Source organism: Protopterus annectens, chromosome 2.part1 (genome assembly GCF_019279795.1).
Source record: "Protopterus annectens isolate FY-2018-M chromosome 2.part1, PAN1.0, whole genome shotgun sequence".
Classification (NCBI taxonomy): domain Eukaryota; kingdom Metazoa; phylum Chordata; order Ceratodontiformes; family Protopteridae; genus Protopterus; species Protopterus annectens.
This window is the reverse complement of record NC_056729.1, coordinates 387,948,294-387,971,700: the sequence shown is the minus strand read 5'-3', so window position 1 is coordinate 387,971,700 and position 23,407 is coordinate 387,948,294. Positions and strand designations below refer to the sequence as shown.

The 23,407-nt window shown below is 41.1% G+C and overlaps 1 protein-coding gene across 2 annotated transcripts in view; it reads left to right on the top strand.

Moving 5' to 3' along the window:
* KLHL2 (kelch like family member 2) overlaps nucleotides 1-23,407 on the top strand; it is a 1,417,988-nt gene that overhangs the window by 1,221,059 nt on the left and 173,522 nt on the right. The gene's annotated exons all lie outside the window — the stretch shown is intronic.

Below are 23,407 nucleotides of genomic sequence, written 5' to 3'. Positions count from 1 at the left end.
TTTATAGTAGATGAAGGAAGGCTGGTTAGGTGGACTATAGCTATGATATTGGTCACACTGTATCGGCTTTTCTTTTTAACTTTGCAATTTAGATACTTCTTCCTATTGTAGTAATGTTGAGTATTTTTTAATTGTCTGTAGTTATGGCTCTCAAACTTGATTTTGCATAATGTCTCTTATTTGGCTTCACATTTTTATCTGTCCCTTGTACAATTGTAGTTTTCTGGTAAATCACTGATGACCAAAGTCAGTAAGTAATGACGGACATATGAGTTTCTGGGTTAATAGTCTTCAGAAAATGCATTGTAATGCAAAATGTTACACAAGCAACTTTCTAAGTATATAAGAGGAATATGTAAAATCTGTCCCTGTGTTTAGGGTTTTTTCCAGATAGTTGGGCCAGATTGGGTTATGTCTGTAATGTAGCTTTCATTTGCATGTGTGATGGGGACAGTCGGTATAACAATGTTTTATTGGTAAAACCAAGTTGTGTTGTTTTATAAGGACAATGGAAAGTTAAACACCAGTGTTCATTTTATGGTAATAAGAATGAATTAACACAGTTTAATGAGTACTCAGTTTTTTGTTTTTAAATTGTTCATAGTATTACACAGTGTGTGACACAATTGCTACTTTTTTGGATGCAAATGGCTTATTTATTTCTGCTTTACATAATGGACTATATGAACTTACAGGCTGCATTTCTTCTGCACATTATTTACATCTTTTCAGAATTTTTTCAGTTAAAATAATCATGTGCATTTTCTTTCTGCAACCCAAATTTGCATATAGTAGTTGATCTGATGTTGTCAGTTTTCATTCTGTCCTCAACTGTTGGGTTCACATCCGATCCTGGGATCTGACACAGCCGTTACTTTAGCTCGTGGCCACCAAAAAGCTCTCAAACTCCTCCTTTACCCATAATGCACCAACCCCTAACATACCTCAGATCTCTCTTGTGAAAGACATGGTCAGCCCGAGCTTTCGAGCTTGTACTGAGATAAGTGTTTGTTTTATTTTTTTTCCCTTGATAGTTCTCTTTAACATATAAATATATTTTCCCTTACCCTTTACACTCAGTGTAATTTTCTTTTACCATAGTTGGTATTTTTTCTTATACTGTATACATTTCTCTTTCTATAGTACATGTTCGTACCATTGCTAGGATTTCTTTTTTTCTTTATTATGTTAAAAAAAACTTTCATCTTTCTGTATTTGCTATCGCCTTTTCTGCTGCAAGTCGTCATGTCGGATAAATGACAATCCGGCTTCAAAAAATGTCAGAAGTGTGGGCATAAATTACCACTTTCAGATGCCCACACTTTGTGTTTGTTGTTTAGGCCTTCAGCATCTGCAAGAAGATTGTTCTGTCTACAAAAATTTCAATCCTAGGACAACAGCAGATAGGAAAAATAAACAAATTTTGAAGGGATTGCTTCCATCTTCTTTTGGAGAGGCTATCACTGGGCCTCAATCCCCTAAGATAAAAACTAGAGACCTTGACTGTGTCTCCAAGACTGTCCACTTCAACTCCTTCCGCAGAGCTACCACAGAAAAAAACAAGACCGGATCCAAAATCTACTCAGGTTCAGGCATATCTATTAGGTGTCATGCCTGGATGAGCTTATGTGATTTTGTGGAGCCTTTCAACTCCTAGTTTGTCAATGCACCCTTTGATGGCAGTTCACTGTTTGGCCCAAAAGTGAAGAACACACACTCCAGGTGTGAGAAGGATGGAAAGATCTTCTCTGCAGTGGGTGTATGTTTATTGACCCCCTCAAAGATCTTATTCTAGGCATCAATTGGGGGGGGGGGGTTAGAAGATGTGGTTCAGAAAGTCCCAGGGTCCTTTCCAGGATACACATGGAGATAGTTCCCCTAGGGGCAGAGGTGGGAACATTAATGGACGATGATGCCTCCACAGCAGAGGAGGCCTGCAAAACCAGAGGTCCAAAGATTTTCTCTGATAAACCCTACCAGCACTCCTGAAAGGAAGCCCAGTTGTCCACTTCATGAGGTAATCAGGGTCAATTATTCCTGCACCAGAGAGCTTGGCTAGAAATGGCAATAGATAATTGGGTACAGAGGATTATTTCCAGAGGTTATATAATTCTCTTTTCCCTTCCACCCCTAACTGTATGCAAAATTCCTGATGTTCTACCCAATCAGAGTAAAGCAGTAGCTGTAGAAATACAAAAGCTGCTAGAAAAAAGTAATCCAAGAGGTCCCCCCAGACCAGTCAGAATCCAGAACTTACTCAAGATTCTTTATAGTGCCCAAGAAAACAGGGGACTGGAGACCAATTTTGGATCTCAGCACTTTGAATAAGCAAGTTTGACAAACAAAGTTCTGGACGGTCATGGTTCAGTCCTTCCTACCCTTCTTGGGAAAGGATGACTGCATGTGCTAAGTAGGCCTTCAGGATGCGTACTGTCACATAAGATGAACAGATAATCCAGAAGGTATTTATGCTTCTGGCTGGGAGCCAGTCACTATCGGTTCAGAGCACTGCTCTTTGGCCTCACCACAGCCCCCGGGGTGTTCACCAAATGCATGGCAGTGGTAGCAGCGCACCTGAGACTGCAAGGATTCAGAGTGTTTCCATATCTAGATAACTGTCTCATTACTGCCCAGACCAGGCATCTACTAACAAGCAAGAGATCACATTTCTCAGATTTGTTCTCATCTAGGGATAACCATAAATTACAAAACGTTTCAGTTCCAGCCAACTCACACTTTAGAATTCATAGGGGCAGTCTTCAACACGGTATCAGTGACAGCTTTTCTTCTTCTATCAGGAGTACAGAATATCAGGTTCCAGGTCAGGAAAATAATTTGCAGTAACATAATTTCAGCTCGATTGATCCTTTAGGCCTTGAGGTCAGTGTCCGCTCCCATAATCTTGGTTCCTCTATCAAAATTTCATATAAGAATTCTTCACTGGATATTAGCAACACAGTGGTCAATTCTTAATCAGCTCATGTCAGCACAAATAAGAATCACACAGACATGCAAGAGATACCTCTGGTGGTGGATTCATTCAGCCCAGACTTTTCAAGGCCTTCCTTTCATTCTCCCTCAACCCAAGGCCATAGTGACCATGGAGGCTTCCCAAATTGGATGGGGGGCACTTCCTGGGGAAAACAGTTCAAGCCACTTGGTCACCTGAGGAGGCCAGATTGCATGTCAGTGTCCTAGGGATGACAGCAGTGCTTTTAGCATTGTAGGCCTTCCAGGATGCTCCCCGTTTAGGGACAATTGTGATTCAAACAGACTATGTCAGTAGTTTGGTGAGTCAGCAAACAAGGAGGGACCAGATCATACCCCTTGTGTGAAAATGGAAGTGGGTGATCTCATCCAACCTCTTTTTCATAACAATTTACATTCCCGGGAAGTCCACCATGATAGCAGACAAATCGTGCAGGTACATTCTTCTACCTTATGAGTGGCCTCTCAACACGAAGGTGATAGAAATGCTTTTCCATCAGTGGGGCCAACCTTGCTGAGATCTTTTTTGCTTCTCCTCTAAACAACAAATGCAGCAGCTACTTGGCCCAGATACTCTACTGCAGAGTTGGGCCCCAAGTCTGCTTTATGCTTACCCACCAATCCCCTAATTCCAAAATTCCTGAAGAAAGTTGCAAGATTGAAGAGCAAAATGGAAGTAATTAGTAGTGAGTATTCTGATATCAGTACTAGATTATTTTTTTGACTGTGTTTGTAATCTTTATACCAGGGAGACACTTGTATAAATTTTCAAAGCTGTTGCAACATCTCTGAGATAGCTATTTATATTTTTTATAGATACATAAGATGTGGAAGGAGTAAAGATAAACAAATTGATAAACTGTGTGCAGATTCTAAAATTTATTCTCAGGCACAACAGATTATAGATATATTTACAAAATCTTATGCAAAACAGTTTGGCTCCACAAAAGGGGTGGTAAGTTGTCCTAGTGACATCCAGGTAACCCCAGGTACTGTAATCAAATTAGATTATATTGAAAAAAAAAACTGTGCAAACTGGATCCAAACAAAGTGCAGGGAGGAGACGGAATAAGTAACAATGACCTGAGAACACTTAAGCAAGAACTTACACTGCCATTACATCTATTATTCACTAGGTCATACAAATATGGGGAGATTCCTCAAGACTGGAGACATGTACTTATTAAACCTGTCTTTAAGGGAAAGGGGGGGGTAGGACAAACCCAGAGTCATATAGACCCTTAAGTCTACCTTCATGTTGTGGAAAAATAATGGAGAAGGTAATACTGGATAAGTTCTTGTCAGAACTGGATAGGTTGGGACTTGAAACCATATATCAGCTTGCATATGTTGAAAACAGATATATTACCGCCTGTAACATGATGTTCTGTAACAATATAATAACAGCTATGAATGAAAAATTGTGCTGTGATGTGATTTATATAGATTTAACTTCAGCATTTGACAGGGTCATGCACAAAACACTGATCAATAAATTAGTACAACTAGGTATTGATGTACTGTTGATGAGATGGATAGTTGCATGGCTTACAAATAGGACTTGGCAAGTATCACACACCAACTGGACAGGTGAAATCCTTGGTTACAGTCAAGGTGTCCCACGGGGCTCTGTACTAGGCCCTTACTTGTTTAGATTGCATCTTTCAGACCTTACTTTTTCATCTGAGGTGTTCTACAATCTATATGCTGACGACCTGAAATTGGGTAAACTGATTACAAGTGTTACAGATAAGACATGTCTGCAAAGTAATTTGACTAAATTGACCATTTGGGCACAGCAGAATAATAATCTTGATAAATACATAAAAAACTAAGCATATGGGATTTGGGAGACATAAACTGAAAGATGAAAATTTAATACAGCACGCAGTGATTGAAACTGTAGACTCATTTAAGGACCTGGGTATATGGGTAGATTCAGCTATGAGTTTTTCTAATCGTATAAACCAATTTGCTAATGATAGTTATAGAACTATAGGTTGTATAAAAAGATTTATAAAGTTTAGGAAGTCAAACATAATGAAGTCATTGTTTGTTAGTTACATTAGACCCAAACTTGAGTATGGAATAACAATATGGAAACTCTATAGGAAAACAAGCATGAATAAACTGGAAAGAGTACAGCGAAAATATACTAAGGGCATCCATGGATGTGAAAATCTAAGTTATTACGAAAGACTAAAATATCTGAACTTTTGTACAGTCTCCCTTACAGATATTTAGGGGGAGATCTTGTTCAGGTATATAGGGCATTTAGGGATCACTACCTCTGGGAATGTTTGGGGTTATCAAAAAGTACTAGAGAATCATCAGATAACCAATGTAGAAGATTCTATAGGCATGAGAAGTGTACTAATTGGTTGTCTGACAGAGTAGCTGATGCTTGGAACAGACTACCAAATTGCATTAAAGCAAATACTAGTTTAGATATTTTTAAGAACAGTTTGGACATTTATTATGGGAACAAGTGATGTTATGTAGTCCTATCTCGCCTACATTCTTCACTTGTGGGTTCGGAGCCAAATGTCGGCTCCAACTCTGCTTATTTACTAGCTCGAAAGTCTTTGACTGGGCTAAGATGGTATCCCATAATACACTGCTCCACATTCCCAGATCTCATTTGCCACTTGTAGAGCTCGGACGTGGTCTTGACTTGGCTGTGGCTAAGTATTGCAAAAAAAACTCTTTCTTGTGAAGACTTTTGGCTAATTGTGTGTATTCAAATAGAGTTGTTATTAGTGTTGTTGCTGCATTACTTTTTGTAGGTTGCGAGTGTGTTTGTGTGTGGTATCCCTTACTCCCTCGGGCTAGACCCATTTAAGTTAGAGGACCTAGTCCTCCTTGTGGTGTCTGGCTGTCTTTAGGTGTGTCTCTCTTATTTTAAGTTGAGAACCGTTTTATTTAGATGTTCTCCCCTGTGCCTTGTTTGTGTTTATCGTGTTCACTGTTTTCTGTTTCGGCAGTTTCCCTCCTTTTGTCAGTAGCGGCTGCTACAAGTGTTGGCTTGGCATGTCTTAAGGAACAAAAAGAGCATAAGCCCTCGGGCTTTAAGAAGTGTACAAAGTGTGCCTATAAAATGTCTATCACAGACGGACATTCGGTCTATATTTACCGTCTTGGAGCCATCCACCCTCAGGAGTCGTGCAGTTTCTGCCACGCCTTTAGTCATCGGGTGCTCCAAGAGAGGAAAAATAAATTGATACTAAAGGGACTGCTAAAACCGTCCTTTGAGGAGGATTTAGGTTTGGCTCCCAGCTCCCAGTCGGTCTAAATCCTACAAATCCAAGAAGAGGTCTCCGGCTCGATCTGTTGTTTGGGAGCCACCTTGTAAAATTACCATTGTCGAGTCTGCTTCCTCGGCTCCACCGACATTGGGGCCGCAGGAGGTAGCTGTGTCGACTGAGTCTGCGTCCGCTATGATAATTTTGGAACAGATTCAGAGCCGGTCACCAAGTTTGAGGCAAGCTTCTCCAGATAGGAGGTCTAGGTCTCCATCCATTTCCTCCAAATCCTCCAGGCTTTGAGATTTGGATGTAGATAGGGTGGTGCAGAGGCTCCTACAGTCGCCGGTGTTGGCCAAACTTTTCTTGGCTCCAATCCAGTCGGCTTCGGAGCCAGCTCTGTTAGTTGTACCTGCCATTCCTCCTCCGAGCGCATCCTTGTCATCGGAGCCGGTAAGTTCCACTCTGAGGGACATTCCTGCGTCGATCCCCCAGCGGGGTTTATCGGTGCCCGCATCGGCTCCAACCTTGTCGGTTCCGTCTACAGGGTTCGAGACTCAGGTCTTCTCGGTCGGGCCCGAGGGGGATGTCTTGGAACACCCTGCGGTTCCGAGCCTCCCCCTTGGTGCCTTGGCTGCGGGGACACCATTCCCCATCATGGCCTTGGAAGGTGTTCGGTCCTCCGATTCGGGAGGTCCCGCCTTCGAGGCTATGCAGAGCGTGCTGGCTAGGTCAGCTACTTCTCTCTGATCGGTTCTTCATCCCCCACAACACCGGCGAGAGCTTCTGACACCCACCTATCCTTGGATAGCAGAGCACGAGGGCCTAAGGATACCCCCATGAGTGGTCCCCTTCTTTCTGAGGGGCCCTCAGACCCTATGCCTGAGGAACCCCCCAGAAAGAAATCTTGCAAGAGGAAGCACATAGACTCCCAAGATGAGTCTCTCAGTTCGATACTGACCTCGAGGAATCGGAGGGGTCCTCTAGGTCTTCCTCTGAGGACGTTTCGTTCTCCAATATACTGGAGATTTTGAAACAAAGAGGAGACTGGCCCTCCAAAACCCCCTCCGAGGACGAGTCAGTATTCCTTAAGGCCTTTGGCGCTCAGCCCCTCCACCCTTCGGCAAGCTCCTGGACCTTATTTGTCGGAGGGTGTGGGAGACTCCTGACTCCGTGGAGCCTGTTCCTCAATGCACCAACAAATTTTTGTCTGCTCCCCCAGGGAAAGAATTTTTGACAAAGGGAGTCCTGCTAGATGCTATGGTGGTGGCAGCTGCCACACAGAAGGAAGTTGCTGAGTCTTTCTCTTCGGTCCATCCTCCTAACAAGGAGTCTAGGTCTATGGATCGGTACGAGAAGCGTACACTGTCTTCAGCGACCTTTACCTTCCGGTCACTGAATTATTTGTCTCATTTCACGGCTCCAGAGAGATCTCCTTAAGGAGTTAGGAGATACTCTAATGGGTAACGTGCCTGAGGCGGTGACTCAGACTGTCAACGCTCAGCTCTCTACCCTCAACTCCATTGCTAATTCGTCCATGCGACTGATTTTGTACGCGGCCGAGGGAGCTAGTAGGGCAGCTAGTTCAGGAGTGGCCCTCAGGAGGCAAGCCTGGCTATGCCTGTGTCACTTTGCGGAGGCCTTTAAGTCCTCCTTTACTGATGCCCCCTTCGATGGTTCCTCCTTGTTCGGGACCAAAGTGAAAGACACACTCATCAGGTGCGAGCAAGAGGGAAAGACCTTGTCTGCCGTGGGAGTCCAGTTTTCCCTCCCGTCGAGGCCTTATCCCAAGGCTCAGCGAGGGGGGAAAGATGTGGTTCAAAAAATCTCAAAGGTCTTTTCCTACCGCACAGGGTGAGACCCCCCCCCCCCCCCGAGGCAGGGGATGGGGGTCGTATTCAGGGAGACGTCGCCCCAGAGGCAGAGGGGGGCCCCGCAATTCTGGGGACCGTGATTCCTTTCGCGATTCCCCATACTCTCATTCCTGAGGGTGTGCCCGGGCTGTGCTTCTCCAGAGCCAGTTGGGGGTCGAATTTCCCTGTATCCGGAAGCCTGGGTCAACATCACCCAGGAAAGATGGGTATTAGGGATAATCACTGGAGGTTACACCATCCCATTTCACTCCATACCCCCCCCCCCATCAAAAGGATCCCAGACATTCCACCCAGTCAAAGGGGTCATGCAGCAACAGAGGTTTCTCAGCTGCTAGAAAAAGGAGTCATCCAACCAGTCCCCCCAGACCAGATCGGATTAGGGACTTACTCGAGATTCTTTTTGGTGCCGAAAAGAACGGGGGACCTGAGACCCATTTTGGATCTCAGCCAACTCAATCATTATGTACACAAGTCCAAATTCCGGATGGTCGTGCTACAATTGATTCTCCCATTATTGGGAAAGGAAGTATGGATGTGCTCCATCGACCTGAAGTATACTTATTACCACATCAAAATGGACAGAGCATCCAGATGTCATCTACGCTTCGAGCCCTGTCCTTTGGTCTCACCACAGCACCCAGGGTGTTCACCAAGTGCATGGCAGTGGTGATGGCTCACTTGAGACGTCAAGGATTCCAGGTGTTTCCTTACCTGGACAACTGGCTCCTATCCGCCCCCATCAAGCATCTACTTCTTCAAAACAGAGATACTGCTATCGATCTTTGTCACCAGTTAGGCATCACAATAAACTGGAAAAAAATCTGCCTTGCTACCCTCACAGCGTGTCTCATTTATAGGAGCAGAGTTGGACACTGTTCGATTGAGAGCATTCCTACCTATGGAGAGGATCACAGGGTTGCAACGACAGGTTCGGATGATGATGTCTCTGACACGTGTGAGGGCAAGACTAGTTCTTCAGTTACTGGAGACAGTGGCGTTCACTATCATGATGGTCCCGTTAGCGAGGTTACATATGAGGATCTTACAATGGCTCCTATTCGTCCAATGGTCCTTCCAAAGACTACTGCTATCCCATTCTATCTTAATCACAGGCAAATGCAAGCAGGACCTCAGTTGGTGGCTATGCACCAACAACTTAAACATAGGGAAACCCTTTGTTCCACCCAACCCGGTAGCCACAGTGACCACGGATGCCTCCCAGATAGGGTGGGGGGCATTATCTCGGCAGGATGGTTCAAGGCACATGGCAGGAGCACGTGATAGACTTGCACATAAATGTCCTGGCGATGACGGCAGTGCTCCTAGCGTTGCAGGCACTTCAGGATGTCCTTCCCTCTAGGGACTATTGCGATACACTCAGACAACATGTCAGTAGTGCGGTATCTCAACAAACAAGGAGGAACCAGATCGTACCCACTATGCGGGGAGGCCATGAGAGTGTGGAATTGGGCGATAGCTTCCCAACGGGCCTTGGTGGCAACGCACATCCCGGGGAAAACCAGTGTGATTGCAGACAGGCTAAGCAGGGTGATCCTCATGCCTTACGAGTGGTCCCTGAACCGCCGGGTGGCGGACAGCATATTCAGCAAATGGGGTCAGCCTTGCTGCGATCTGTTTGCCAGCCCCCTCAGTGTGAAATGCAGCAACTACTTCTCGCTGATCCCCCCACCGGGGGAATCTTCAAGGGACGCTCTTGCGCACAATTGGCCCTCGGGTCTGCTGTATGCTTTCCCTCCATTTCCCCTTATCTCAAGGGTGATTCAGAAAGCGCTATCCTTGGGAAGCAAATTGATTCTGATTGCGCCACACTGGCCTCGACAAATATGGTTCCCCTTCCTTCAGCCGTACATCGTGGATGCTCCTTGGACTCTGGACCCTCATCCAGACTTGCTGACACATATGTCGGTACAGCTCCACTCCTCCCTGGAGACCCTCCGGCTGACCGCCTGGCTACTCCACTTCCATCCGTAGTCAGGTGTCATGATTTTTCTCCAGACGTGGTCCATATTCTTTCATCCTCTCATAAGCCGTCCACTAGGAAGATCTACTATAGCAAGTGGAAAAAGTTTTCGATATGGGCCCAGTCCAAAGGTATTGACCCCTACACAGCCCCCATTGACTCTGTGTTGGACTTTTTATCTCATTTATTCTACCAAGGATCTGCCTCTGCCACCATCAAAGTTCAACTGGCGGCTATTTCAAATTATCATGTGGCTTATGAACCTAGCTTAATGGCACACAGGCTGTGTAGAGCATTCCTGAAAGGCACTCTTCTCCTTCGTCCCCCAGTATCTCAACCGGTTATGCCCTGGGACCTCAATTTTGTTCTGCAGGCCCTCACTCTCCCACCCTTTGAGCCCACGGCTTCCTGCGATTTAAAATTTCTTACATGGAAATCTGCCTTTTTGATAGTGATCACATCGGCTAGACGAGTATCAGAACTCCAGGCCCTATCAATCAAGCCCCCATACTTGGTATTCCATAAAGATAGAGTCTCTCTCAGACCAAATCCGTCTTTCTTCCCAAAGTGGCGTCCTTATCTAATATTAATCAGTCCATTGAGCTACCGGTCTTCTTCCCCAACTTCTCCAATAAGGCAGAGTACCAGTTTCATCTTTTGGATGTTCATAGCCAACTATGCTTTTATCTACACAGAACTAAAGATTGGCTGACATCAGACCAGTTCTTCATTTCGTTCTCAGAGAATTGCTTGGGGTCTGCGGTTTCCAAGGTCACCATCTCTAGGTGGATAGCTGGTTGCGTCTCCTTTATTTATCAGGCAGGGGGAAAGAGCCTGCCTTTTCCAGTCAGAGCACACTCTACCAGAGCAGTTTCCACTTCCACAGCCTTTCAGGCCAGATTATCGATGGATGATATATGTGCAGCTGCAACATGGGCTTCTCCTCACATGTTTGTTTCCCATTACAAATTGGATGTGGTGTCCAGGGGCAGATCATCTTTTGGCTCCACGGTGCTCAGGAGTATTTTCCATTGAGCCACCCAGGATGTAGGTGCTAGGGACGCTGTCCCACAAGTGACGAATGTAGGCGAGATAGGACTACATAACATCAGTTAGTTATGTACTCACCTTAACGTTAGATGTATGCAGTCCATCTCGCCTCACATTCTTCATTACTCCCAACCACCGTCCCCCACACCTGGAGGATTTGGAGGATCTCCTTGTACTTTTGACATTACAGAGTCCCTTTGGATAATTTGTTGGACCTCGTTGTTATGGGTGTGTGTGTATGTTTGGGCGATGGATACAATACTTATGTTGGCAGCAAACTAGATCTGGGGATGTGGAGCAGTGTATTGTGGGATACCATCTTAGCCCAGCCAATCAAAGACTTTCGAGCTAGTAAATAGGCCGAGTCAGAGCCAACATTCGGCTCCGAACCCACAAGTGAAGAATGTGAGGCGAGATGAACTACATACATCTAACGTTATGGTACAACTAACTGTTTTGACATATTGACAAGCTAGAAGGGCTTTAATGCCCATGCTTTAAATGTTTGTATGTATGTATTTTGTTCTATTTTGATTCACAAGACTGTTACTATTTTATTTTGGAATTTTAATGGTATTCAGAAGCTGAACAGACATTTTCCTCATCTAATTTTTAATAGGTGAGCTTATGTTGTGTAAATTCTGGAAACTTGAATGCTGAAATCCTAGTAGGTTGGGATTAATATGTCTTAGCTAAAATGTATGGAGCAGCTGAAAACTCCAAAAACAGTTCAGTGGTTGCAGTATTATTAAAAAAATCTTTTCATTTAGATATTGGACTGATGGGAATCTGAATCTGAAATAGAAAATGTATTTTGTTAAATAACTTTAAAGGGTTAGAATTGAAACAGCAGTTTTATGATTTCTCAATACACAGGTTAACTATGTTAACTAATTTAACTAGCATTATTGGTATCTTGCCAATTTCTGGAAGTTGATGATAAATATTGCTATGAATAGAAAAACAGAAATGTTCCATATTTTTTCTAGCGCTTATCAAGTCTTTGTCTCAAATAGATTTTTAGGTTATTTTCTGCATGTTATTTGGGTTTAATTAAATATTGTTAACATTATCAGATATGTATCAGATCATTCAGCTGTTATCTTGAAGTTTAACTTGTTGGATTTTCCTAAAAGACATTCCATGTAGAGGATACGTTTTCAAATTGTATCCCCGTTTCAGTCAGCAAGTGTTTATACCAAGATCAAGTCTTTTGGAATTTAGCTTCAGGTGTAGGCCTGGTTTATAAATAGGCCTTATACCAGAGTAAGTCACTTACACCAAGAACATGTCTTTCGGAATCATGGCAGGCTTGTGTCAAAGTAAGTCTGCTGCAGGACTCTGCATTATATTAATGCCAATGATATGTTTGTGTGTCAGCATTGTTACCAATGTGCTACTCTCGAGTTAACTGTTTTCAGTGTAAACATAAGTCAGCTTTTTTCTGTAGGTTCATCTAAAGCATTCTGTAGAGTGAACTATTATTTTGACTTTGAGTACTTGCTTTGTTTATAAATGCTACCAGATTTCTTTATTCAAAACCATCAAATGGAGGTAATTCAGACCAAACTAAAAGTTAAACCCATAACTAGACAAAGATGAATGTGCAATTTTTCTGATTAATTTGTATTTAGAAGCATTATTTTGCTTTCACTTACAAAATGTTTTTGTTTGGATTTTGAAGTTAACAGTAATTTGACACTTTGTAGATGAAGACACTGATGTTCAATAAGATAGTGTGAAGACTAGTTAATACTGTCTATATATTGTCTTTACCATGTTGCTGCAGACTACAGTGACTCAAAGAAATGAATTGCAGTATTCTCCGAGACACAGTCATTGTCCCATTTTCCTAAATGGAATACTGAAGTACATGGAATCCGATATGTAACAGATACTCCTATGTTTGGAACTAGACATAGCTGTTTGTAGCCTGACAGCCCTAAACTGTACTCTATAAAGCAGCTGTTGGTAAGATATGCTTTACAGTACACAGCTGTGCATTAAACTGTAATGTTCATATGCAGCTGGCATGAATTTGGCACCTGGTTCAACTGTGAGGCCCCTGCTTGCAAATGTTTCATCTCCCAAGTCCCTGCTTGCACTTATCAATGGTACCAAACTTATCAGAGATTTGGTTTCAAAAGGCCCTAATGGTATTTAGCCTAGTACATACCCATGACCCTATGATTCATGAGTGAAATCAGTCTTTGTTTATGCTTGCAAATATTGGAGTAATTTCTCACTGGCAAGAGTTCGCTAGCATCAGTAGAGGTGGTGGTAGGGGGAACAAGGGTAGTTTGTACATTAGCAGAGTGGTCTGCGCTGTAAGGAATACCATAGCTGGTCTGGTAGGAATTATTTTGCCATACACTGCAGATTAAAGGGAGCTTCACTCTGTGAGAAAATAGTATGTTGTTCAGCAATGTCTTTTGGGCAGCATAATGTCAGGGAAGGAGGATTGTTGCAGCCATAGCAGATTTTGCTACTGTTTGCATACCACCAGGGTCCTACAGCTCATGTTGTGGAACCCAGGTTGTACAGCAGTATCATAAGTCTTTGAATGACACACTATCTGGAGGTGCAGTCATTAGCACATGGGGGAAGTTGGTTGGGATATAGTAGCGCAGGTTTACCACTTGTGTGAGCCTGCTTCATGGCGTTAGTTCAGTTTGTGAAGAAGATGGGGCCTTGTGCACCTATGTAGAGCTTAAAGTCCTGCTCAGTGGAGTACATTGTTTAGGAATCTGGCTCTAACTCTCAGAATATAGTCATGTATCATACTTTGAATGTAGCAAACAAATTTGCTTCTCTTTCAAATGTTAATTTAAATACTGATGCATCTATTTGCTTCCCTATATCTAATAGTTATTGTTGTGCCAATTCATTTGATTTTAATTACATTAATTTATCAGTATTTTAAATGTGCATGACTAGCATTTACTGACGAGGTGTACTAACGTTTAATTAAAACAGTATACTTGAGACCTGATCTAAAGAAAATGATATTACCATATACACAAAACACAAGCTCTCTTTTTCCATGAATGGCTGTTGTTAAACTGCATATTTTTCTTTCAGTGTTTTATCATTTTGATTTATCTATTCCAATTATTTCAACATTTTCTAGTAACACATAATGAAATAAATGTATCTAGTGTCTGAAATCTCTAGGAATATATTATTACAAGTTATTTGTTTCAAATTTTGCAGGGATTTTAAGAAGTTCATTAGTTTTAAATGTATTACTGGATTACAAAGTTTTTTTTAAATGCTTTAGAGTTATTTTATGCTAATGATTCTTTGGGCCTCAATTTGGGTTAAAGTCTGGGTAAGTTACTTTAACATTAACGTAATTTAACTAGATATAAATCCATCATAATAACATTAAAAAAACCCAGAATTGTTTATCAGATTTTAGAGAAATTTAAGTCATTAACTGTAGTGCTTGTTCTTTAAAGGATGTTAACTTCATCCTATTGAGGTAACCCCCCCAAATTCTGTTAAATAATAGTATAATTACTACTAAAAACTTGACATTGTACAATATGCTTATAGTACTTTATTGCTTGAGACCATTAAAAGTAGCATCCAAACAATTTTCTTTCAAACACAGTATCATAATTCATTCATTCTCTTACCCTCTTAATCCATTGCAGGGTAACAGGAGCCAGATCCTATCCATTAAGTGATTGCTGGCATAGAAGTTCATCTTAAATGGGGTGCCAATTCTTCAGAGGATGCACCCATACAGTGATTGCCATACTACATGCATAAATAAATTAAATAAAAATACAGAGACACAATGAAGATGTGCAGACTGTACACAGAAATCACTCCGGATTAGAAATGAACTGGAGAACCAAGCAAGTATAATTGTCTGCTTTGTCTAACATTTCTGTCAATTTCTTTATCAGATGAAGTAACTATACTAAGATAATGGACAAACTGTATTTGATACTTTATTGGAGAACAAATGTTCTCCAACAGTTTTTTTTAATGTACAGATATCGCCCAATAAAAAACAAGCCCACCGCTTCACAGCAACGTATTAGAGGCTTATTTCTTTATTTTCAGTTTGAAGATCATAGAATCCACTGGGCCCTGAGAGACCATTTTCAGTGGAGGCCCAGGGAGAAAAGCTCCACAATGCAAAATATAAGTAAAGATATAAAATAAAAGTAAAACAACAAATGCAAAATACAAATACATATACAAATCAAAGAAGAATATTTACAATATTCACATAAGAAAATCAGTCGTAGTTATCATGTCACGAACATTAATAAGTTTGATGCCATGCTTATAATAACCTAGATGAACAAGCGAGATTTCAAGATTAAGAAAGGTTGCAGTTTAGAAAGGCAGATTGTTGGTGGGCATTATTAGTACCTACATGTTAAGAAAGTTAGTGTAAAGCTGATGGAATAAAGCTTGGAGATAGGGTTAGAAGGGATTTAAGAGAAGATAAGGGATGAGCTAGGTTGGAAGAATGCAGGTACATTTCCATTTAGAAGAGAGGTAAGAATGAAACTGTATTTAAAAGTTTTCAATGTTCTGCATTGTCCTTAGATTGGGAGGAAGAGAATTCCATTTTTTGGCTAAGGAAAAAGAGAGGAGTAGTTGTCCTGGTGGATGGTTAGTTTTGTGAACACTAAGTCTTGGTGTTCAGATCTGAAAGTTTTGTTTGGAATGTAGGGGGGGGGTAAGATGTTTGTGTGGGCGGGCATTTGGTGGGGTTGAACAGCAGTCTGTGTTAAGTCAGAGGTAATCTAGGTAGTTTGGAAATTCTAGCCAATTTAGAGAGTGGAGGGCAACACAGTGATGGGAGGAGTTTTTGGTATTAGTGGCGAATTTGTAAATTTTGTTATAACAATTTTCTAATTTTGAAGTGTTGGAAGTAGATAGGTTGGATAGTAGGGGAGCACCCTACATTAGGGTGGGGAGGAGGTTAGTAGAGGTGAGTGTGTCTTGGTATGAGGTGTGAGGAAGTGATTGTTCCTGTATGGCATACCAAGTTTTTCGTGTTTATTTTTATGTTTTGAAGTATGTGGTTGTCAAATTTTAGGTGCTCATCTATAGTTACACCAAGTAATTTAGCAGAGGGTGCGACTTCAGTTGGAGTGTTGTTTTGACTTACAATTTGGAAATAGGTTTTGTCAAACGGGAAGTATTTTGAGGGTAGGAATATTAATATTTTGGATTTGTTTGCATTTAGGGGAAGGGTGATTTTGGAGCATCCAGGCCTCGGTGATCAAGAAGGCAGTCTGGGTCTTTGTTAGAAGCTCAGGGACATTAGTGGCGGAACAGACTAAAGTTGAGTCGTCTGCATATGGGATTACTTGGGCATTGGGAATGGCAGAGTGAAAGGTACTGATAAAGATATTGAACAACATTTGACCAAGAATGGATCCCTGAGGTAAACCGGTAGGAGTATGGAGAAAAGGAGAGATACTTTTTCTCCATTTTACAGCCTGAGATCTATCAGACAAGTAGCTTGAGAACTAGGATTGGGTGTTTTGAGAGAGATTTAGGTTTGAAAGATGGCTCAGAAGGTGGGTATGGGAAACAGTATCAAATGCTTTGGAGAGCTCTAATAGCAGTGTGGATACTATTTCCTCGGAATCTCTGGCACGATTGACTGTGTCTAGGAATGAGCGAAGAGCTGTTATAGTGCTGTGCCTGGGTTGGAATCCATGTTGGGTTAGGGTGAGAATTTGTTTTTCAGTTAGGAAAGGCATAAGTTTGAGATGAATGCATTTTTCTAGGATGTTGTAGATTGGGGAGAGGATAGCTATGAGACGCAAGTTTGAGATATTAGGGTTTTGCCGCCTTTATGGAGAGGTAGAATATAGGCTGTACACCAGAGTTTGGGGACATAGGATTCCTGTATGGATCTGTTGATTAAAATGCTAATAGGGAATGCAATCCCATCAGCAGCAGACTTGAGAAAATATGAAGGCATGTTGTCAGGGACATTGGAGCAGGGTTTTATTTTAGAGAGAAGTATTTTTATATAGTTGGTAGATATGGGTTTGAGGTCGAAGATGGGGGGATTGGGGTCAGTAGGTGGGGGGGGGGTTGTGGAGGAGGAAGTACACAAAGAGAAGAGATTGTTGTTGGGGAAGGTTTGTTTAGTTCAGATATTGAGCTAATAAAGAAAGAGTTGAATAATGAGGCTAATTCTTGATCAGATTTGCTGGGGTCGGGGCACGGATTGTTTTTAGTGCCTGGGTTGAGAAGTATGTTTATAGTGTTTCAGAATTGTTTAGAGTTTTTTTGCAATATTTTGACTGGAGTTTGATGTAGTAGGATTTTTTTGTCTCCAATTATTTATTTATTTATTTTTATGAGGTTAGGGAGCTGTGTGTATTGAAGTAGGGTTTTGGGAGTTTATTTTTTGTTATAGTTTCCAGGATTTGTCCCTTTGGCACATAAGCTGTTTGGTGTCTTTTGTTTGCCAATAGGGCAGTATTGGTTTTTATTCTTTTTGTTCTTATTGGTGCTAGAGAGTTTAGAGTATTTAGAAAACTGGAACTAAAATAGTTGACAACATTGTCAAGAAGAAGCGTTTTTAGAATGTTCCAATTCATTTGTGTGAGGGAATTTGAGAGTATGTTGGGGTTGAAATTACTGAGGTTACTTGTGTGTATGTAGTGATGTTGATGTAGGGGGGAGGAGGTTTTGCGAAGGGCAAAGGCAGGGAGGAGGTCACTGATGGAGTCAGGAATGGTGCCAGAGTTAGTAATTTTATTTGGATGGGAGACTAGGATCCAGTCAAGGGTAGAACCTGGGGGTTTAGCTTTACTGGGTCTGGTTATAGAATTAATTATTTGGGTAAAGTTGAAGAGATTTATAGATTGGGAGGGTGTGGAGTTATTGATGTGATCCCAATTTATGTTTACATAGCCTAGTATATATGTTTCATTGTTTATATTGGTTGAGGCCTATAAGAGAATTTCTTCAAGGATTGGGGTGATATTTCCGGGTGGGATATATAGGGTGATGATACATAGGCTTTTATGGGTATTCATTTTTAGTAAGCATGCTACTAGTTGTGCATTAGCGAATTGAGAAATATGGTTTGGGTAAGGGATTACAGTGAGTAGGTTAGAGTAGATTATGATGACAACGCCACCTTTTTTATTTATGTGTTCACACCTGAGGGCTTGAAATCCAGGGGGTAGGATTTCAGAGTTTGAGATATGGGGTTTGAGCCATGTCTCAGAGACTGCTACAATGTCTAGTTGGTTGTGGCTTAGCCAGGCTTGAAAGTTGGATACTTTATTGCAGTGACTCTGGGTGTTGAGAGTAAAGAGTTGAATAGTTTTATGGGGGGTGGTTAGAGAGAGAGTATTGTCTGGGGATGAGTTAGGTCCAGGGTTAGTGTGAATGTCACCTGCTAGGTAGAGAATGTTGAGGAGAGATAGTACTAGGGGGTTTGTTTTTGTTTTATATTATTGGGTAAGTGTATTATGAGTTTTGCCATATGAAGTATTGCTGTGTTTGGCATAATTCTAAGGTTAAAGTGATGGGGGGGATGGAGTAGATGGAGTAGAAGACTTTGGTAGTGGGTGGTGATATATATTGTGTACTTCAGTATGGGAGACAGGTGAGGGGGGAATGGTTGGTAGAATAAGAGGTGGCATGGTATAAGGGAATAGAAATATCAAGGTTAGGGGGGTAAGGAGGGTTTGGAAGAGTTAGGAGGGCATGGATATTGAGCAGGTGTTGAATTGGTGGTTAGTAGTGGATTATCAAGATTTGGACTAAGATGGATGGGGGTGGGGAGAGTAGGTAGCAGGAGATTGGATGTGAGTGATGTATATATTGACTGTATGTCTGAAAGGGAGGGGTTGGGCTAGTGTTGGTGTGGACTGGATAGTGGATGATGAGGGGTGGGGAAATGGTTAGAATAAATGTAGCAGTAGTGGGGGCGGGTGGAAATTGGGGGCAGGGTAGGGGAGCAGAGTGAGCCCAAAGCGAAGCAAAGGGTGAATGGAGTGGGTTGACCCAGGGCGCAGGAGACAGAAATTCCAAAGTCTATCTGTAAAGATAACCATAAGGGTAACTAAGCATGTAACTGTTTTCACTGCTCTGGTAGGTGTAGACGGGATGGTGGGGGGAGGATAATGGCTGTTTACTGATGTTGAGAGGATTACTTCAGGCCAACATATGAGGATGGGTCTAGGGTAGTACAGACAGGAGTGGGGACAGTACGGCCCAGTACACCTGAGCTTGCCACTAGAATGAAGGAAAGCAGTGATAGGGAAAAATGTTAATTATTTGGCTAATTTTAACAGAGGTGCAGTGAGAATTGCACATGCAAGTGCTTTTATTGAATGGCTGTGGCTGTGAGCAGAAGGAAGCCTGGTAGTTGAGGGTTGGTGTTTCTGTGTCTCTAGGGGTGCTGAGCTGCAGTAAATAGTCTGTTTAAGGGTAGCCTAGCTGTGGAAAAAAAGGGGAGAGAGAATGTATCAGTTAGGAGAATAAAAAAGGGAGAAATGTGTGTATAGTAAGGACAAATATGCATGAAGTAGAGAGGCAGAGGCAATTACAAATACAGTGCTACATGACAATTCAAATACAAGCTCTGAGGCAAAGTGCACATGAACCACACTTGATCTTTCAGCAGTTGAGATGAAACTTATGGAATGCTATACAAGTCTGATAGCATGCAAACACTCACATTAGCGAATGTAACATTGTCTCTGAGCACCGTCTATGGATTAAATTATAACACACAGACAAGTGGCTCAGTTTGCAGGGGTTCATGTCAGGATAAAAATAGTGCAACTAGCAATACAACAATGCCATAGAGTGGAGCTTAGTGTTTACAGAGCAGTGGCATTACAGATGAGAGCTGGTACAATGACTCTATTTCTTTAAAAACACAAAAACTCAATTCTAAAACGTAGCTTTTCGCATTAATTACAGTACAGCTTGGACTGAAAAAAGTGAATGTCTAACTTTTTTAATACTCTCTAAATGCTACTTTGTTGTTTAGTAAGTATAAAATGAAAAACAAAATAAATAAAAAGTAAAAGTAACTGCAGGAGCAGTTAAGGACTAGCCATTTTACTTTTCCCTTGCTAAGCATCTTAAAAACTCATATTTAGCAAGGTGAACAAAAAGGTGTTATAAGTAATCTATATGTTTAGAGACAGAGTGCCTGTGTTTGTGTGTGTATGTATGTATGTATGTGAGAGGGAGAGTGAATACCTTTTCTTTTCTTTTCTCATGAATTCAGGGCAGAAGTAGAGCAAACGTTTTCATCAACACACACTATCTGAACAGTAAGAAGTATGAAATAAACTAATGTCTGGCTTTATTGACCAATTGTAATTCTCAGTGATTAACCAGAAAATAGAGACATGGCAAGAACAAGCCAAAATCAGGAACAGTTGACAGCACAGGGAGGGGGTAGATGTTACAATGCCATGCACTTTATAAATTTGATCACAATGAAACTCTAATTGCTGGACAGATCTGTGCATACCTCTGTGTTTTCTGTGGGTATATCTGTGTATGTGTATATATGTATGAGCTTCTTTCTTTGTGAGTTTGTCTGTCTGTCTGCCTCTGCATGTGTACATGTGTGTGTGTTATTAAATATTTACACAACTTATATTTTGGACATAAAATACTTCCCCTATCAACAATTAAATATGCTACATCAACTTTGACACATTACGCAGAGGCACTATTTTACATCAAATATAGAAATGTGTGTGTGTGTGTGTGTGTGTGTGTATATATGTATATATATATATATATATATATATATATATATATAGAGAGAGAGAGATAGATATAGATATAGATAGATATATATATAGATATAGATAGAGATAGATATAGATTATATAGATATAGATATATATAGATAGATAGATATAGATATAGATATAGATATATACATATATATTGATTGTGACGCCCCTGCTCTGGCATAGTAATCAAGGAGCCTCAATCCTCCCCACTGGCAACAGTGAGGGTCGTACACAATGTGAGGATTACAAGTACACACACAGTAAAGTACAGTTTCCTTTAAGAGCACACAGACAGTCAGTCTGGGGCTGGTTTCTCACTCTTTCTCCAGATCCCCAGTAAGACTCCCACTGGCACAGCTGTAGGGTTGAGATCGCAGCTGAGTGGCCAAGTTAAGACCTCCAGTGCCCTCTCTGTCCAACCAGTGCTTTGTGTCCATGCCCAAGTAGCTGACACACACACACTTTGAGATATGATTGATATACAAACTCTCACACACACCTGGGAAAGGCTAGCATAGGTTTACTAGCTATGCCCCTTCTGTCCAAACTATAAGGTAGTACCAGCTGCCAGCAGCCACCCTACTTATCAGCTGCTATAAGGCCCTTACAAATGTTGTCCAATCTGACTGTGTAATGTTACCATTATCTAAATGGTAGTTTTGACCAAGATTTTCAAGACTATTTAGGAGTGGCCTGTACAGTGTCACCAAATACATATGCAAGTACTCTAAAAGCTTAAATATGTCTCTCAAATATTAGCCACAAAGATGGGTTTAAATATATTTAATAATAAATAATAAAAGAGCAAATCAATGCTTATTAAACAACCACAGTTACTTCAGAGTTCAAAATCACAGGAAAAATGTTAAAACAACATTGCAGGACAGTCTCAAATAAATACAGAAAACATCTAAACTAATCTTTACTTTATTCCTATCTATATCTAAAAGAGATGCTATTCCCTGAATCTTACTTACAAGCAAGTGCAGATGTGACGATGAGTGGATATTTCCAGGTCAAAGACAAAATACAAAATGCCCCGCCTCACTCTCAGAGAGTTCTTAAGTTAATATCAAACATTACTGCTGGGTTAGCCTGGATGACATCACTTTTTGTCACCTGACTTCATTTCCCAGGCTAAACCAGAAACCAATAGAATTTTAACATCCCTGTGTGAGAAATACATCTCTCAGATATTTGCTCAGTACTGTGTAGCTGCTAGGAAGTCATAATGCAGTAAAACACTTCACATTTTAAACGTAGTAATTACTTTTCTTTCTAGACAGTAGAAAAACTTCTAGCATTAGACATTGTGCCTGCTATTGAACTAAAACTGAGAGATAACATCTTTTGTTTATGGCCCAGCTTTGCAAGTTAATCTTCTGTGTTCCAGCAGAGTATGCTGTGGTTACATTCTTGACGCTCCGTACATAGCATACAGTTCTGTACAAGTCATGTCAATATTCACAAATGACATAGAATTATTTACAAAATTCCATATAGCTGGGCTGGCAGTGTCACACTGATTAAAAATAATATGGCACAATTTAATGGCCTATTATCTAAGCATAGTAATGCCTTCTAAAATGGGCATTAGAGGAAATAATAGACCTTCCAGGGGTGTAGAGACCAGGCAACTGTTGGCAGTCTGTTACTTCGCCAGTAACACCCACCCTTTCAGGCATTATTGGTTACTTGCTAAATGGTGCTCTGTAGAATAATTACTCACAATCCTGTAAAGTCTGTATCAGTAATGGAGAGCAGTATATTACTTTTCTTCTTCTGTTTGGTACTGATGTTCAAAGAAAAGCATTAATCTTAAGTGATGGAATTTTTGTTTTAGTCTTTAGAACTCTGATCCTGTTTACCAAAGTGATAATACACAAATGTAGTTATTTACAATATTGTGCATTTGTCTCAAAAATTTTCCTATTAAGGAAGAAGCTTCATATTTCCTCATTTGTGAAGCTTATTGTTTAGCACTGTGATTATTTTCTTTGTAGGGGATACAAATAAAATCACAGTCTAGATAGGCTTATTTACAATGCATTTAGCATTGTGTTACTTTCCTATGATTAACTATATTATACCAAGGGATTTTTTTAACTTCTTATCAGGTAAAGTATTTGTTTGATTAAATGACTACGGTAGTGGGTAACAGCATTCATTTCACACTTACTTTTTTGCCACTGTTACCCTTAGGCTAGCATAAGTCATGTTATGATTTAGCTCTTGTCAGGCAGCCAGTTCCCTAGGCTGAGGTTGTCTCATATATAGTAAAGGCATTGGTACTTCCAGGCATACCCGTCAACTTCTTAGTGCAAGAAATCTGGACACAGCCTAAAGACAAACGTCCAAAAACAGGGACAGATTTTAAATATTGCTTTTGTTAAAGTTGCTGGAATAATAGGTTTTCGTTTGTATGTATTTTCCGATGGATATTAAGTTTGCAACTCAAGTGTCAGTTATTATTAAGTGACTTCAGTCCTCAGTGATCTG